Genomic DNA, 16,073 nt, shown 5'->3' with positions numbered 1-16,073 from the left:
TTCCTCTGGGGGGTTAACGGCTCGTGTACTTACACATATCCTGGCTAAGGTACATAGGGGGGGAGGGAGGGGGGAACAAAATAGACTACGCAATAGCCTAGGCAGCAAACAAGTGGAAAATTATGTGTATTGAAATCCAAAGTTAGCTTTTTCTGAAATTGAAACTGTTTGGGATTTTTTTTTCTTCTTTTAATCCGTTATTTTCTGTTTCTCTTCCATGTTTTTTGAGTTCAGTAAGTTGGAAGAATTGTGTGGAACAATATTCTTAACTTCTTTTTCAAATAATTTCTTTTTAACTCAAGGAGCAAATGAAAGACAAAAACAAATGCAATGAAAAATAAATCTTTTTTTTTAATATTTTGCACTGACAACAGATACATGCAGTAATAAAATATCAGGTGCTGGTCACTTCAAACATTTGCCTATTTGTAATGTTGTTGTTTAGGATGTCATAGTTTTTCCAAGTATGTAATGGTTCTGTGGTGCAGATTATTTTGTAATAAGTATGCATCAATTTGTAGCCATTCTATAGATGTTTCTGAAATTAGCTTCTGCTTAGGGGCATCCTAACAGCACTAAATAGATAACTGTTCATGAGTGAAATCTGCATTAAATCACATTTAGTACAAAGTCTAAGATACCTTGATCAATCCCAAATTTAATTATTGTACTTTTTTTGCCCATTCTTCAAAAAAACAACCTGTGATCCATGAAAGTATCCACTTCCTTGCAAAAAAACTAAATAAAAACTAAAATTTGGATGGTTAGATTTCCCAGAAATATTGTCAAAATATCATATTACTGTGATCATATTCCTGAGACAATATATTGTATTATCTTGTCACTCCAAAAAATTCAATTGAAAATAAATAATCGTTATGTACATGTTCACAAAGATCTGCAACTTAACTTTGTTTACGGCCGACTCATTATAAGTGAGTCGGTCACTTAGGTAATGAACTGGCGATTTGTCTATTGTGTGCCCAAACATATATTTTTGTAGTTCCATGAAAAGTACATTTATTTTTTCTGCCTAATTTTGTTTGCACCATATCAGAATGCAAAAACACAAAACGTATTCGGTGTAATGTCCGAACAAATCAACCATTGCTAATAAAGCGGAAGCTGAAAATGACTTGCCTGTTCAATTCACAAGCGAGTTAAGTCAACACGTAAAATTTTAATTTTCTTATGAAAACTTGAATTATGTCGCAGTAAGTACTTGACATCCATAATATTTTTTTTTCTCTTTAAACCTTGTAATGTACAGTATAAATCCTACTTACAATATATACAATTTGCACTACATAGTTTCTGTCCCTAACTCTTTGATTTTTCTCTCTGGCAGACCTGTTTATCACGAGCAGAGTGAGAGGAAGTGTGATAAACTGTGTATGGAACATACAGAAGGGGCCCTGTCTGGCTACTGTAGCCAGGGTTAGTAACCACAGACAAAGATGGAGAGAGGCAGATAGCAGGGGCCTAAAACTGCTTGCTACATTTCTGTGACAGGGCCGACCCCAGCTTGATGTTTTTGATACCCTACCTGGCTAAAAATGTTTCCCTGTGTGAAGATGACATTTTTCTTAGGGCTTTCTGCCATTACGTACGGTGGCTATTTAAAGCGCTTAACCAGGTGTAATTATTATTTACAATTTTTTTAAAAAGAAAATAAACAAATATTTTCTTAAAGCTTGGTACAAATGTATTTACAAGTAAATACTTTTTGGTTAATATTGCACAGCCTGCATATTGCAAAATTTTAGTGTTGAAGGACCCAAGAGCACTAATGCATGTATAGGTACCATGTCCATATTTGTTAGATTATACACTTAAAAACATTGCCCCGGTATTTCCGTATGTGAGAACAGAACATTCTTTGCTTTTGTAAAATGTATGACACTATACAGTTGAAAACAGAAGTTTATGTACACTGAATAAAAATGCACATTTTGTTTTGTAATTCTGACCTAAGAAAATCGAAGTTGGATCTAATTTGACTTCACACGGTGAAAGAAAAATGTGCATGTGTCTTTTCATTCATGCACATAGACTTTTGGTATGCATTCAAGAAGTAAACTATGATATTCCAAGTTTTACATTAGATTCCCGTTATAAAATAATCTTTTGCTTTGTTTTGTTTATTACATTGATTTGTGATGGCCAGAAATCAAAACTGATATACAAACTTGAATAATTGTCCATCTATTTAAGGAATCTCCATGTCAAGAACTTTGAGCAATGCTTATCCTCTCTTCGTTTAGCATTCAAAATTGTCCTGTTTTGTCCTCATATGACATTTGCAGTTGCTATCATGAGCTATGCTTTCACAAGTCCTCGGAGCAGGAAAGAAATCTCTTTGTACACCTTTATATTACATAGATTTTTCACAGAGCAATACAAAGTTCATTAATAATCCATGCTGCAATGATAAAAGTTAAACTCCTCACATTTTTATTGTTACAAGAGCCTGAGTTTAGGCATATTTCTCCTCTGAGCTATGCATATTGCATGAGTGCAGGTCTTTAATGCTGTTTTTGTTCCCCAGTGACCAACGTTAGACAACCTCCATTATAGTAGATGCAATCCAAGCTTATGATGTTAAACTCTGACCTTAGCTTCTTTAATTTATGGAATCTTGAGTAAAAGGCTTGTCTTGTATAAACAGAGCCTTTAAATTGAGTTTCATGGGTTAAATTATACACAAAAAGAATATATATATATATATATATATATATATATATATATATAAAATTAAATGCTCGTCTCAGTTTTACAAGTGCAAAGCTGTGCTTTACTATAGAAAACATGCAAAACTATTTGAGACTGTACAATTTAACATTGATACCACAGGATGATGCTAAAGCTTCAAACATACAAACACACAAAAAAATGTCCTTTCATCTTTTCTTCTGTTTTTCTTTCCCTATCAAGACATTCTCCTCTCTATCGGCATCTTCCCTCTGCCTTTTTATGCAGGCTTGTTTTTTAGATCTTCACTCCTCCGGAACAGGCTGCAGAAAGACATACACAAAGAGAGAGGTATGAATGCAGGTATCAACAGATGTAATGATGTACTTTGTCTATCCATATGCTGACAGAAATATATTTTTTTGAGGAACATCAAAGGATTTAAGTATAACTGCAAATCCCATTATTCCCAATTCCAAGTTCAAAGACCAGCAGGATTTGCTAGTGTATATTCCAAGTAATCAGCATCAACTAGAATAAGAGGTGTGTGAAAAGTACAAATAAACTTTCCATATACATGTTTACAAATTTGCGTACAGTGCAACCATATTGAATTTGTAGTTAATGAGAAGCCTTTAGTTTTCACACTTGAAATTCTAACTTCAGAGAAAATATTGTAATTTTTTTTAGCTTTAAACTTAAAAATCTGAACTTCTATGTAAAAGCAGAGTCCATTATTTAACTGCTTACTTCAACCAGACATGCAGCATTAATGGAAAATGTCTTCTTTGTTTTAAATATTTGATACAGCACAATGCATAATGAAAAAGTCAAGCAGTTGTTCTAGTGCTTTAAAGTGTTTGTCATTACGGTAGTACTGTTTCTTGAGGTGGTACTTCTGTGAAGCCCTGCATAACATAAGTTATTGGGAGGTGGGTTGTTAGCTTCAGTGTGGTTAAAATTTTGCTAGCTTTGCTCTGACATTCAGAGTAGAGTCACTGCTGTTTTGGAATAAAACTCTTTGATAAATTGTTCTGTAAGTGAAAGAAGAAAAAAAAAAAAAACTATTTCCATCTTTAACACATCGTACTGGAATAATGAGAGCCATCAACTACAAGATCTGCTTTGATTCTGGTGTTTCTTTCCCCTCAGGGTATCTGTCTCTGTACTGGACACATGATAAGTACCTCATAGTTTTCCTACTCTGCATTTTTTACAAAAACAAAAACAAAAAAAGCTTAACCATTATCTATTGCCTTGAACTCTGTGAAAAGATAATGGCATTAGAAATTCTTGGAAGCTCACTCTGAGAACATTGCTCAACTGGAAAGTGTAAGCTCTACTCCGAAACAAGCCTGAATGCCTCTGTGAAATGAAAAGAGCCCCGTAAATCACCACTCTTTAATACTATGTCATTAAAAAAAAAGAACTGACGCATAAATCACAAGTAGTCTGCATTATTCCCAGGGGGTATGTGTGCTGTGCTCTGTCATATTACATTTCTTCCAACGTGTCAGTATGGCAGGCTTTACATCTGGATCAGCATTATTATGACAGTGTGAATATTGAGCAGAGTATGCTGCATCATACGCTATATGCAGTGCATTTAAAATACGTAAGGCGTACCTTATGCCACATATGGTAGCAAACTAAGCTTAGATCAATACAAAAAAAAATGGTGGATTTATTTACACAAAATTTTGTGTTGATTTAATTTATTTTACAATCACAAATTAAAGATAATATCCTGAAGAATAGACACAGAAGCTCACAAGACTTAATGCACACTATACATCTTCATAACCGGGTCTCGGTGTATTAGATCAGACTGATGACACTAGATAAAGTCACAAACTCGAAAAAAGTAGAACAGCACTTGGCAAGAGGCTGATTTAAGTGGACAAGGAATAGCATGGCATCAAACGTATTTCCATATAAGCCAATCAAATCATTGATGTTGCTGCTTTTTTTAAATGTGTAAAATGGAACAGGTAATTGGGGGTATTAACTGGCATAAGCTCCAGTAGTATGATGAGAAAAACGGTACCACCACAGCTTCCCCTATAAAGACGTCATGACCAAACGAGCCTGTAAAACAGAATATATTGTGGAAGTCATCAAACTTAAATAAAGCCAGATATTCAGGATTTATGCTTAGAACAGCAATTAGACAAAATTACCCACCAGACTGCCTTGCTCATGTTTCAGACAGTCAGACAGTTCAGCTATATCAGGGTGTGTCATCAAACTGCGAGCGCTCCAGCAGTGACTCACCATGACAAATCCGAACACTCGAAAACAAGAACAAACATCGTATTGTCTTTAAATTTCAGAACTTTAAAAGAACGTAGCCTTTTAAAAATCTAATCCATCTAATATGTCTTCTGTGACTCTACAAAATAATAGAAGCAATATTCAGGACACTTGGCATGCGTGTCATCTGAATGAAGTCGACCACTTTATAGTCATTCAACATTCTGAAGTCTCAATGCAGTTTCTCTTTGTATAGAATAATGTAGACAAAGATATGAGATCAAAGATAACAAGAAAAATGGCAAAACAACTCCGGTTGCAGCCTTGTACTGCCCGTTTCCCCTCACTGTCGTTCTTGCCTTGCTGTTTTCACTGCCTTGTCCTGCTATTCCATTTTCAACTCATTTTGCTGCCTCACTTTCTCTCCACCACCCCCTTCATTCTTTCTCTCTTCCCTCATGAGGCAAAAACACAGAGGCTGTTGTTGTGCTTGCAGTCTGACACTATCAGCTCATAAATCCCTGTCAACAGCTTGTATGCCTCCTCTCCTCCCTCCCCTTCTCCATTCCTTCCTCCCCTCAGTGGTGAAGGAGTGGAGGAACCCAGTGACCCACTGGTGGGGGCTCGTCTGACACAGACAGACAGATCAACCTGCTCATTCTCCTTTGTACATTTTTTTTTTTTGCTGGCTATAAATAGTTTCAGTTAATGGGGATTTTTGTTTTTCTGCCAAAGGGTCTGAACTATGAAATTCCAAATGTATCTTCAGGTCTATATTTTTATTACATTTCAATGACTCAGATTGAGTCACTGAGAGGACCGTAGCCTCCAGCTTCCGTCTCTTGAGATAGTTCAGAATGGATTTTCATGTGTATTGATGAGTCTCATCTTCTCTATTAGGGGGCTTATTCCAGACATGGGCTGCTCGTTTCTCTAAAATGTACATATTATGCCTGTTTTTTTTTTGCTGACACACAAGCCTAAAGCTAGACACTTTACCTTCAAGCAGCTGGAGAGCCAACCAATCATATTTTTGGGTCTTTGACATCAATCCAGTTGTTTAAAATTAGGTATTTTCTTACACTGAATAAAATCCGATACTTAACTTAAAGTTGACAAAAGAGAAGAAATGTGTGTGCTTAAAAATAAAATTGATGCAAAATAAAACATCTCAAAAGTACTTCACTCACCAATATCATTCCAGACACCACAGTCTCATTTTTATGCTAGCTATATACGAAAGCTAGCATAATGTTGTGACGACCTATCAGATGAGACTTCAATTCTCATTTTGTTCTAGACATGTATGTGACCCAACACAGACAGCTACAGTCTTAAATAAATCGAGTCTTGCTCCTCCTGAGGATGTTTTTAACCCTAGTAGTTTAACTAGAGTTAAACTATTAACCCTAATTAATAGGGTTAATAGTTTTTTTTTTTGTTTTTTTATTATCTTCTTACTTCTTCTGATTCATTTTGTAAAATATCTATGGGAGAGGATTAGGGCCACTGAAAAAAAAGAAAATGAATTCTGAGTTTAAAGTCAGAAAGTCAGAATTCTGAGATTAAAGTCAGAATTCTGAGATTAAAGTCAGAATTCTGAGATTAAAGTCAGAATTCTGAGATTAAAGTCAGAAAGTCAGAATTCTGACTTTAATCTCAGAATTCTTTTTTTTTTTTTTGGTGGCCCTAATCCTCTTCTGTAAATATCTGAATGTACTCAAAAAAAAGAAGAGTATAATCTGTTCTCCTGCTTGAACCTAGCACTGTTTTGAGCATAAATAACCATTGATGTTTGGGCTGTGCTCTGTGACACTCTTGTACATTGAGAACTTTCTGTATATTTCTGGGTACACAGTCATCACTGCCTTCCTAAGGAAAGAAGCCATTGAGTGTACACATATATAATGCTCCACTTGTGAAAGTAAATCTGTAGGGCTTTTCCTTGCCACTCAGAAAACAATTCTGAATGTTACACTGGAGGACAGGACTTAAATAATTGATTAAATAATTGATAAAGAAAATGAGCCACTGGGTGTCACAAAAGTCACTTTTGTCAAAAAGGTGTTCATTACCTTAATTGCAAAATAATGTATACATATACATGGACTGGATGCTGAAGGAGAAAAGACTAATATGGGAGATTCAAAATGTGTGTGAAATCACTCAAAATTAGGTTAAAACTACAAATAAACTTCTTTTGAATCTTTGTTTTTTATGTCACATTTCCCTCCTTTACTCAAGCATGGGCACTGCAGGATAAAGGCTTAAAACTGTCAATACAGTTAATAAAGTTTGTGTTTTTAGTTCTGATGTGGCTTTTATTTAAATGGATGACAGAGGTTAACAACAAGTCATAGTAGCACGTTAAGGTTTTCAACCATAGATTACTTTATATGTGATAGTATATGACATAAAGAACACAAACCGAGGACAATGCGAGTCCTTGACTGAAACTGTGTGAAGGAAAACCAGTTTATTTTAGTATTTTAAAAATATTACAGAAAGAAATTTTTATCCACACAATTTATTCTTTTCATCTATGAATACAAGGGGTGGGGTGGCATCTACTTTGTCTGCAGCTATTAGGGACAGCTGTGTGAGGACTGGGCTGCCTGTGAGTGCCTTGAGTAGCAGCACTCCCTTCATATTGAGAGGTATGAGGAGGAGCTTGAATAATCAGTAAAGTTGCCATTTTAGACTTAAACTAAAGTATGTTGGATCGTCATACATCAAATTCAGTTCAAATCTAAGTTTACAAATTTCCACTGCAGCATTTCTAATCTGAGGTGTAAAACATTTTTTTGAGAATCTGTGATTTTTTGTAAAAGTAATACAAACGCAGTAGAAGAATGCACAACCCCTGAAGACGTTGCTGAATCTCACTGAATGTCTTTAACATGCTTTATAAATATCGTAAATTGATGCTTGCTTTCTTGGTGAGAAAGTAACATTGTCATTTGCTCAGAGAATAACTGTTTCTTTTATGTCCAATTACAAACACCTAAAACAGTCATTTCTCCCCTATTGTAATTTATATATTCCTACACCCCCAGATCAGAAAGATTTCACACAGGTGTGGGCAAACATCAAAAACTTCCAAGACTGTAGATAAAAAGACGGACGTTGTGTCTTCACATTATTCCTCCACCTCTGTGTCTCCATTTCTCCCTGCCTCGTCTCTCTTTCCCTCAGGCAATGTTTGCCGGCAGACAGTCACTGACATTGGTTTCCTGTTGTTAGGGGTAAACACCTGGTTAATGAGGTCACGCAACACACCGACAAGAAAGAAAAATACGCCACCGAGTCAAAATTCGCAGCCCTCGCCCAGTGCATGAGGATATATACGACAGACTCATAATCAGGTCGTGCAGCCACATACATGAGGCACAGATACACAGTCACAAACAGAGAGGCAAATTTTGCAAAGCAAGCGTCGACATGAATGCATACAAACACATACAAAGCTGCTCATGCATATGCTTGGCACAGAATGCTAAACAAGCATTGAGCCAACCAGTCTGTGTGAATTGCCACACACAGGCTTGTTAAATTATAAAAACACACACAGTACAGTGCTGAGGTGAAAGAGAAAGAGCAAAAGCCATGACATGTTCTATTCTTTTATCATCCCTAATATGTTTATTAACCACATATAGAAATCAGCTCCAATGTCATGGTTTGTCGATATGCTGCTTTTGAGAAATCTTGAAGAATGAACAGCGGAAGATCACTCTGTGATGAAACGTAGAGCACAGAGTCATCTGTGACTGCAAAGGCCTCCATTGCTGCGGGGGAACATTTCAAGCTGTACCTGTTCTTGTACTTGCTGTCCAAACAGCTGCCTTTGTTGCTAATGTTCTCAAAGTGTCAGGACAAGAATGTCGTCACAATTTCAGTTTCAGGCAAAACAGAGGGGCCGAAGGGGTGCGAGGGCATGCACGTGGCTGTCAGTAACAAAGACATGTCAACTCTGAATGATTAGTCGTGGAAACATGGAGTGAAGCACTGTGCTTTTATGTGTGATAAGAAGACAGCGAGTTCATGTTATTTTTTGCTTGCTCAACAACTGTTTGATAAATGACTTGTACTTTTACTCTGACAGGTTTTGTTCAAGAACATAAGGTCAAAGCAGAGTTTCTGTTTAAGGAGGATCACTGACCAACTTCCAAGCATGATGTACATCACCCATGTACAGTACATGTCTTGATAAAGCATGTGTGGTTACCTGGGAAAATATAAGGAAAACAACAGCCCAAAGGGCCATGTCAAAGATGATCCTCACATGACGACCGACTACATACAAGTTAATGAGGCTATTTACACTGACATGGTAGGGATGTAGTGGTACACAAAAATCACTGCCCAGAATTTATACCAGCGTTGAAGTCTCAGATTGGTCTTATTTGGGTATGTCTCAATCAAAAAAAAAAAATTGTTTTGATTTCTAAATTTTATTTGGTTTTATTATGTTCTAAAACTTAAATCAGAAACCTTAGTTTTGTTTGTTTTGGGGGGTTTTTTCAGTGAAAAAAAGCCATTGTCTGTCTGTTGATTAAAGTATTTCCACCCTTTGGTTTTAACTGTAGCAGCATGCGAAACCTTATCGTTCGCAAACAGATCTTTGTGATAGATAAGAGTCCTCGCCGTTTTACTTTGACGTCACTTTTTTAAGGTTGTGCTACACAATACTGCATAGGTACAGCTATAAAACACGCTGCGTGTATTCGGTACCGAGTTAAGTTTCACATGACCATAGTCTCTTAAAAACAAGAAATCCATTACATAGAACCTGTTTGGCAACAGAAAGTTTAGAAAAGTGACACATTGATCCCCAATTTAAAATACAATTTTTGAACAGATAAGAATGACTGTGACATGCATCAGTCAGGACAAGAATTCAAAGACATTGCTAAAACATACACACAAACACGTGAAATCTGTAAGGAATTACATTTTTTCTGCACTTTATAAATGCCAGAGTAGTAGATATAAGTAGTGAGGTATCTTTGTATTTTGAACATGACATGAGAATCACATTACTTTAGTAATAAGTCCTCATTATTTCGCATCTTATGAAGTAACACCAGAATAAATGCCAAACATGGCTGACACAAAACATGACAGATCAGCTGCTTTTACTCTTTCAGCAGAAATATCACTTCAATGCATAAGTTCATAGGTGCTTATTGTAGCAATCTATTTTAAACTTAAGACAATTACTATATTTATAAAGGAAGCACTTTTTACACACAGTTTTTTTTAATAAGCAACAATGAAATAGTTATGCCTCTACTTGTAAGAGACTCTTGTGCTCGCGCTCAAGCTGTCGTTTTACATGAATCTGAACTGAGAACCCTTCATTCATTGATTGTCATGAGTCATGATTTGTGCCATGTTTGGCAAAATAGAAAAGTATCAATCATTTTGTGAAAATAGGCGTATTGTGTAATTTGAAAAAAGATCAGGTCCTGTCCACTAAAACATGGATATTGCTTAAGATGAAACTTAAATGGAAAATTTTCTGAGCCATTTGAATCTTCTATCCATCAACAAGTAAAGGTTTGGTGACATAAACTCAGAATCTTGTTTTTAATTTAGTTTCAACTCTGTTAGAAAAACAAATAGACATTGACTGACCCTTAATTTCTGCACTAGAAGCTACAATTACTATGGAGCCATCTTGGTTACTTTTTCAACATGAGTCTAGTGTTGTTCTGAGTCTGTTTCAATTAAACTTCAAATGTCAGCAGGAGTGTCGAAGAAAACACAAACCAAAACCAAAAATGAAAAAAAAAACTAACAAATTGATATCAATGCATTCTATACTGTATAGAAATTGTCTGACAATGCAGACTTCAAAAATTAATTGGGGAATTAATGTCAAAGGACACAACGCTGAAAAATCCTTACAAATGTTAAAAAAAAAAAAAAAACACTTGCCAACAAATCTAATTGTGTTATGTCTGTACAGTGACTGTTTAGGAAAATATTCAATTTTAGCTTTTTTTTTCCTTTTACTAATATATTTAGAAGTAATGTAACCTACATTTTGTCTAACATTACTGTATACAACTGATAAAACAAATTTTCAATGCAACACAAATTAAATACGCCAAGAAGCATGAAGCTTAAACAATGACAATGAACACCAACACCTAATGATGTTGGTGTTTTTTAACCTAACAAACCATGTTCAGTCAACTTAATCATAGTGATCTGTGTGATAATTTTACTTTATCATAAAAATAATTTCTAGTGCACAATATCATGTATTAAAAATCATAAGAGGAATTTCAATATGACCGCAAAGTAGATCATTCCCTACTTAATTAGTTTTATTGTAAATAAATTGACTATTTAAACACAGTTTTAAATGTATCTATTCATAAGGCTTTAAAATAAGACATTGTTTTCTTAGTTCAGACTGACAGTTCATCCCCACACCTTTATATATCAAAGCAGGGCCGTGCAGAGACCTGTGGAGGGGCTGGGGCTCAAAGTAAAAAAAAAAAAAAAGGAGCACATTGAACAAGATCTTAAAACACCGTACAACAACATAGCAACAACCCATATTAATCAAGAATTTAATTGGGAAATTTTTTAAAATAAAATTTAATTTAATAAAAAAAAAATTCCATCATCCATTTATTATCTACAGTAGTGTGCACAAAGTCTTTTTATACTGTGGGAGGAAGCCGGAGCACCCGGAGAGAACCCATTAATGCACATGGAGAACATGCAAACCTCATAAAGAACCAGGCTGGGATTCAAACCCAAGACTTTATTTGCTGCAAGGCAACAGTGCAATCACAAAGCAGAGGTTGAGCACCAGAGAACAAAGGAGATGATTGCTGATTTCAGGAGGAACAAGATTAAATCAAACCCAATTTCCATCAAATCTCCCAAGGTCCAAAGACCTATCTTGGTCCAGTCTGTTGTCCAGACAAACACTGAGGTGTTCATAACAACCATCACTTCTTCTCCCATCTAAAAACTCAACCTCTGCTTTAGTTAAAGCAGCGGTTGAGTCTTTGGACTCGACCTCTGAAGTTTCCCCAGCCGGGGAAATTTCTTTTTTGGGATCAGAGAAATCGTTCCCTGGGACAGATTTCTCTTCTTGGGTCCAGTCTTCTAAAGCTGCTTTTGTTAAAGCAGAGGTTGAGTTTTTAGATGGGAGAAGAAGTGATGGTTGTTGAACAATATGAACACCTCAGTGTTCATCTGGACAACAGACTGGACCAAGACGAAATCAGGAGGAGTGTGACAAATGTAAAATGGTGTCATTTAAAATGTGGTGCAACAAAATTTTTCTGTTTGACGTCTGCGCAAATGTTTCCTAATTTCAGCGTGACGTCTTTCCTTCTCATTGCAGATGTTGCAGCCAGGTAAGATAGGTCTTTGGACCTTGGGAGATTTACGGTAATTTTCCATTACGAGATGGGTAATGTCTTTTAATGTAGAATTTGTTGGATCTTTGGATTCAACCTCTGAAGTTTGCTCTGATGTTTGCTTTTCTTCCCAGTAAACTTCCCCAGCCGGGGAAGTTTCTTCACGTGTGTCCTCTTCTGAAAACTCAGTTTCCTCTGAGTTTTCTCCATTGTGTGAATTTTGCTTTCCAGCCGGACAAACATTAAAAAGATAATCGTCGTACTCCATATTCTCGTCTTCATAGTTAGTGCTAGTGTCAAATTCAACACCAGGAAATAATGTGGTGATAGCTTTCCTCACTCCGGTGGTTATAAGATAACCGACGCCAAAAGACACAGGAAAAAACAGGGTGGCTGCTAAGAGCTTTTCCATGTTAAAAATCCTTGCAAAAAAGAGTCCTAAGGTCAAAGTGCTTCTTGTAGAATACCTGATGTTTTGAGATGGAAGAATTCATAAGCCCAGATGTTCTTTGATCTATGACATATGTGACGCCCACGGGTGTGTGCTCACAATAGAAAAAAAGGAGCATGCATTTCTTTGACGATGGGTGTAGTAATGGTGTTTCACCAGTAGGTGGCGCATGGAGACTCTGAGCTGCCTGTTGCTCTGCCGTTTTCTCATAAGCTGAGAGAAATTGGAGCAACACAGACTGCGTCTCCGATGTGCTCATTTTCATACATTTTTCAGGTGAGAATAACCTGCAAGTTCGTTTTAATAAAGTACTTTTTTTAATTATTTGGTACCGTTCGAGAAATGTTTAAGCAAATGCGTCAAAGTGTAAAGATATCGAAATAGTTTATTGTATTTCGGAGCCAGCAGTGGCTAGAGGGAGTAGCTAACATGCCGTGATGCTAGTTGGTTAGCACACTAGCGGCAGATGATAGCGGGATATGTAGATCAGGCTCCAGGGTTTATTTGTGTTATAAACAATGGTGAAAGGTTAAATTGTGACGTAATGCATTCACTTAATTAAAGTAGTTTGAATTCTAGTATAGTTATGCCAGTTTACAATAACTTTAGATACATGCCCATTAAATATGTCACCGTGTGTGATTAAATATGCATATTAAGTGCAGTGAATTGAAGGTACATGTTACCTGAGGGAATTGGGACAAAATATGAGGTTATTTGATTATTTCTGGTTTAAGGAATGCTAATGTTGATGTTTATGTCAATGATGGAAATGTTTAATATGTACAGTAAATTACTGAACTATAAATTGGGCTGTATTGACAGTTAAATGAGCTGGTTTGTTCAATAAATAAGCTGAGAGAAATTGGAGCAACACAGACTACGTCTCCCATGTGCTCATTTTCATACATTTTTCAGCTTTATCTGCTGCTGACGGGTCCGGAACCCTGGTACCCGTTACACATAGATCTAGGCCTGTCACGATAGCAAATTTTGCTGAGCGATTAATTGTCTCAAAAATTATTGTGATAAACAATAATATTGTTTGAAGATCTTTTTACACTGATTTAATGGAAATTACGTAATAATGCATGTGATTTCCTGCCAAAGTTAGATACACTTTATTTTCAAAAGAACACTAAACACTGGAACTGATAAACAAAATAAACAAAAACAAAAATAAAATGGATTCTCAGTCTCCATTAACAAAAAATGCACTGGAAAAAAAACTAAACAACATAAAGCCAAAGTGGAAATAAATACTGCATTCAACCAAAAGAGTGCAGATTATGAAGTCTGTATATTATGTTGCCCTTCAGTAATAATTAGATGGGCACATCGACTACCTGATGCAATAGTTCACACTACAGATTTTTTGCTCCTATTTTTCCCCTTATGACAATCTTAAAACGTTGGTCTTTCTAAGATTGTGTGGTGTGTTACGGTAGATCGTCGTTGCCGCTCCGATCTAAATCAGGGGTTTTTCCCCACTGGGAGCTTTAACGCAGCCTGTTGAATGTGACAGGTAGCCAATCAGAAAGCGAGGATTCTCCTCCGTGTTTTCTGAGGGGAAATTACGGAGGGGAATCCCAAACAGCTGACACGGAGCAACCCAAAGTCCAGCGACATTGGAGATGATACTGGAAACAACATTAATGTTTATTTAACATGCAAAGAATATAGAAATGACAAGAGGAGGAGTTGGAGCGAAATTGCTACTGCAGTTGATAAACCCGGTAACTTTTCAGCTGTTCTTCGTTAACGTGAGGTAAACAGGTTATAATGATTTTCATTCGGTCAGGACTTTACGCTGACTCTAGCCACATGCATTGCAGGTAGACTGTAGTAAAGCATTGATTAATTCCTGGTTTTAAAATTAGTTCACTGGACTTGTAGCCATTATTTTGTGCCCATTGTTGGACACCACATGGCAGGAACGAACCCGATCGAACCGTTATACCTAGGATTTCTGTCGGCTAATGTGTGGTCTCAGGTTTTGAAAATGAGCCGACAATGGGCTGGCAGCTCTAAGATCGTGCAGTGTGCGCTGGGCTTTACACTAAGGAAATGAGGAAGGGAGGGTCAGTGGACAGCACCGGAGTTGAGCCCTTTTTCATTCAGTCTCATTAGCTGAAAGAGAAAAAGGTCGGAAGAGACGATAATGCCGATAAATTAAAATGACGTCGATAGCTTTAATTTATCGTACGATTAATTGATTTATCGTTTATCGCGACAGGCCTACATAGATCTATGTCATAGAAGTCGTCATAGCTACAATGAGCTCACTGTAGTTCTGGGGGAATGTCTTGCTTCTGATCATTGCTATGGAAACTGTCAGGACAGTTCTGACTCAAACTATTAACCCTTTGCAACTGCGTCACTTAATCATTTGAGGCAAATGATTAATCATGACGGATGTCGGAAGTGTATATTTCAGGAGGCTGGGGATTAAAACAGTGATTTTAATAGTTAAATATTAAGTTTAGATTGACAATAGTAAATTAAAACCATTAATTTAAGTAGGTTTCTTTATCATTCTATCAGGTTTAAAATTTTGAATCATACTTAACTTAAAAATATCTTAAAAGTAAATTAAATGTCACTTACAGACATTTGCTGCTGCTGTTGTTGTAAAATGTGACAAGAAATTTTGCCTGCTTGGAGAAGAGCTACAAAGAAATAATTTTGGTTTAATAATTTTACACGTTAGCATAAATATAGAATAAAGAATGATCCCAAAGAAATGATGGTGCCGCTCCATATTTGATGGGTTGTAAACAACCCACTCGAACACATTTGTTCTGTATGGTTTGGAAATGTAAGTAATAGACAGAATGTAATGTCTTCCAGCTTTTTCTGTGTAATTGAGAGCTTGACACCAACAGCAGCCCACATTGCTAATAGCCGGGAAGGAGATAAATGAGTCCATTTCTATGCTCCCCTGTAAACTGGTTATGAGTCTGTTGGTTTTTCACTTTTCTTGTATTTTAACTATTAAACAAACTGGCAAACAAATGTTTATATCTGTTTTTAAAAGAATAGTAGTCTTCTCTGTCAAAACATTCTCTCAGAGGCACCAGAACCATGTGATTCACCGAAGAAGGTAATTTCACAAGCTATTCCTGGACAACAAGAAGCAGCCTGTATGGCATGTGTCATACAAGTGACAGGGAAGCACTTGATGAATCATCAGCCCTGTTAGACAAACAGTCTTTCAGCAGTTTCAGTCAGAGTTCGTCAGAATACAATCTTTTCTAATTGTTGTTAACAAAAATGCCATGGTTGTG

At 36.4% G+C, this 16,073-nt stretch overlaps 1 long non-coding RNA gene across 6 annotated transcripts in view; it reads right to left on the bottom strand.

Annotated features, from left to right (window-relative positions):
- Positions 1-331: 331 nt before the first annotated feature.
- Positions 332-16,073, bottom strand: part of LOC111608197 — a 126,181-nt gene continuing 110,439 nt past the window's right edge. For all 6 annotated transcript variants that reach the window (XR_002752589.1, XR_002752593.1, XR_002752588.1 and 3 more), the window contains one exon: positions 332-3,014. This is a non-coding gene — a long non-coding RNA (uncharacterized LOC111608197). The remainder of the gene's footprint in view (positions 3,015-16,073) is intronic.

Source organism: Xiphophorus maculatus, chromosome 3 (assembly GCF_002775205.1).
Source record: "Xiphophorus maculatus strain JP 163 A chromosome 3, X_maculatus-5.0-male, whole genome shotgun sequence".
NCBI lineage: Eukaryota > Metazoa > Chordata > Actinopteri > Cyprinodontiformes > Poeciliidae > Xiphophorus > Xiphophorus maculatus.
This window is presented reverse-complemented; position numbering and strand designations above follow the sequence as displayed.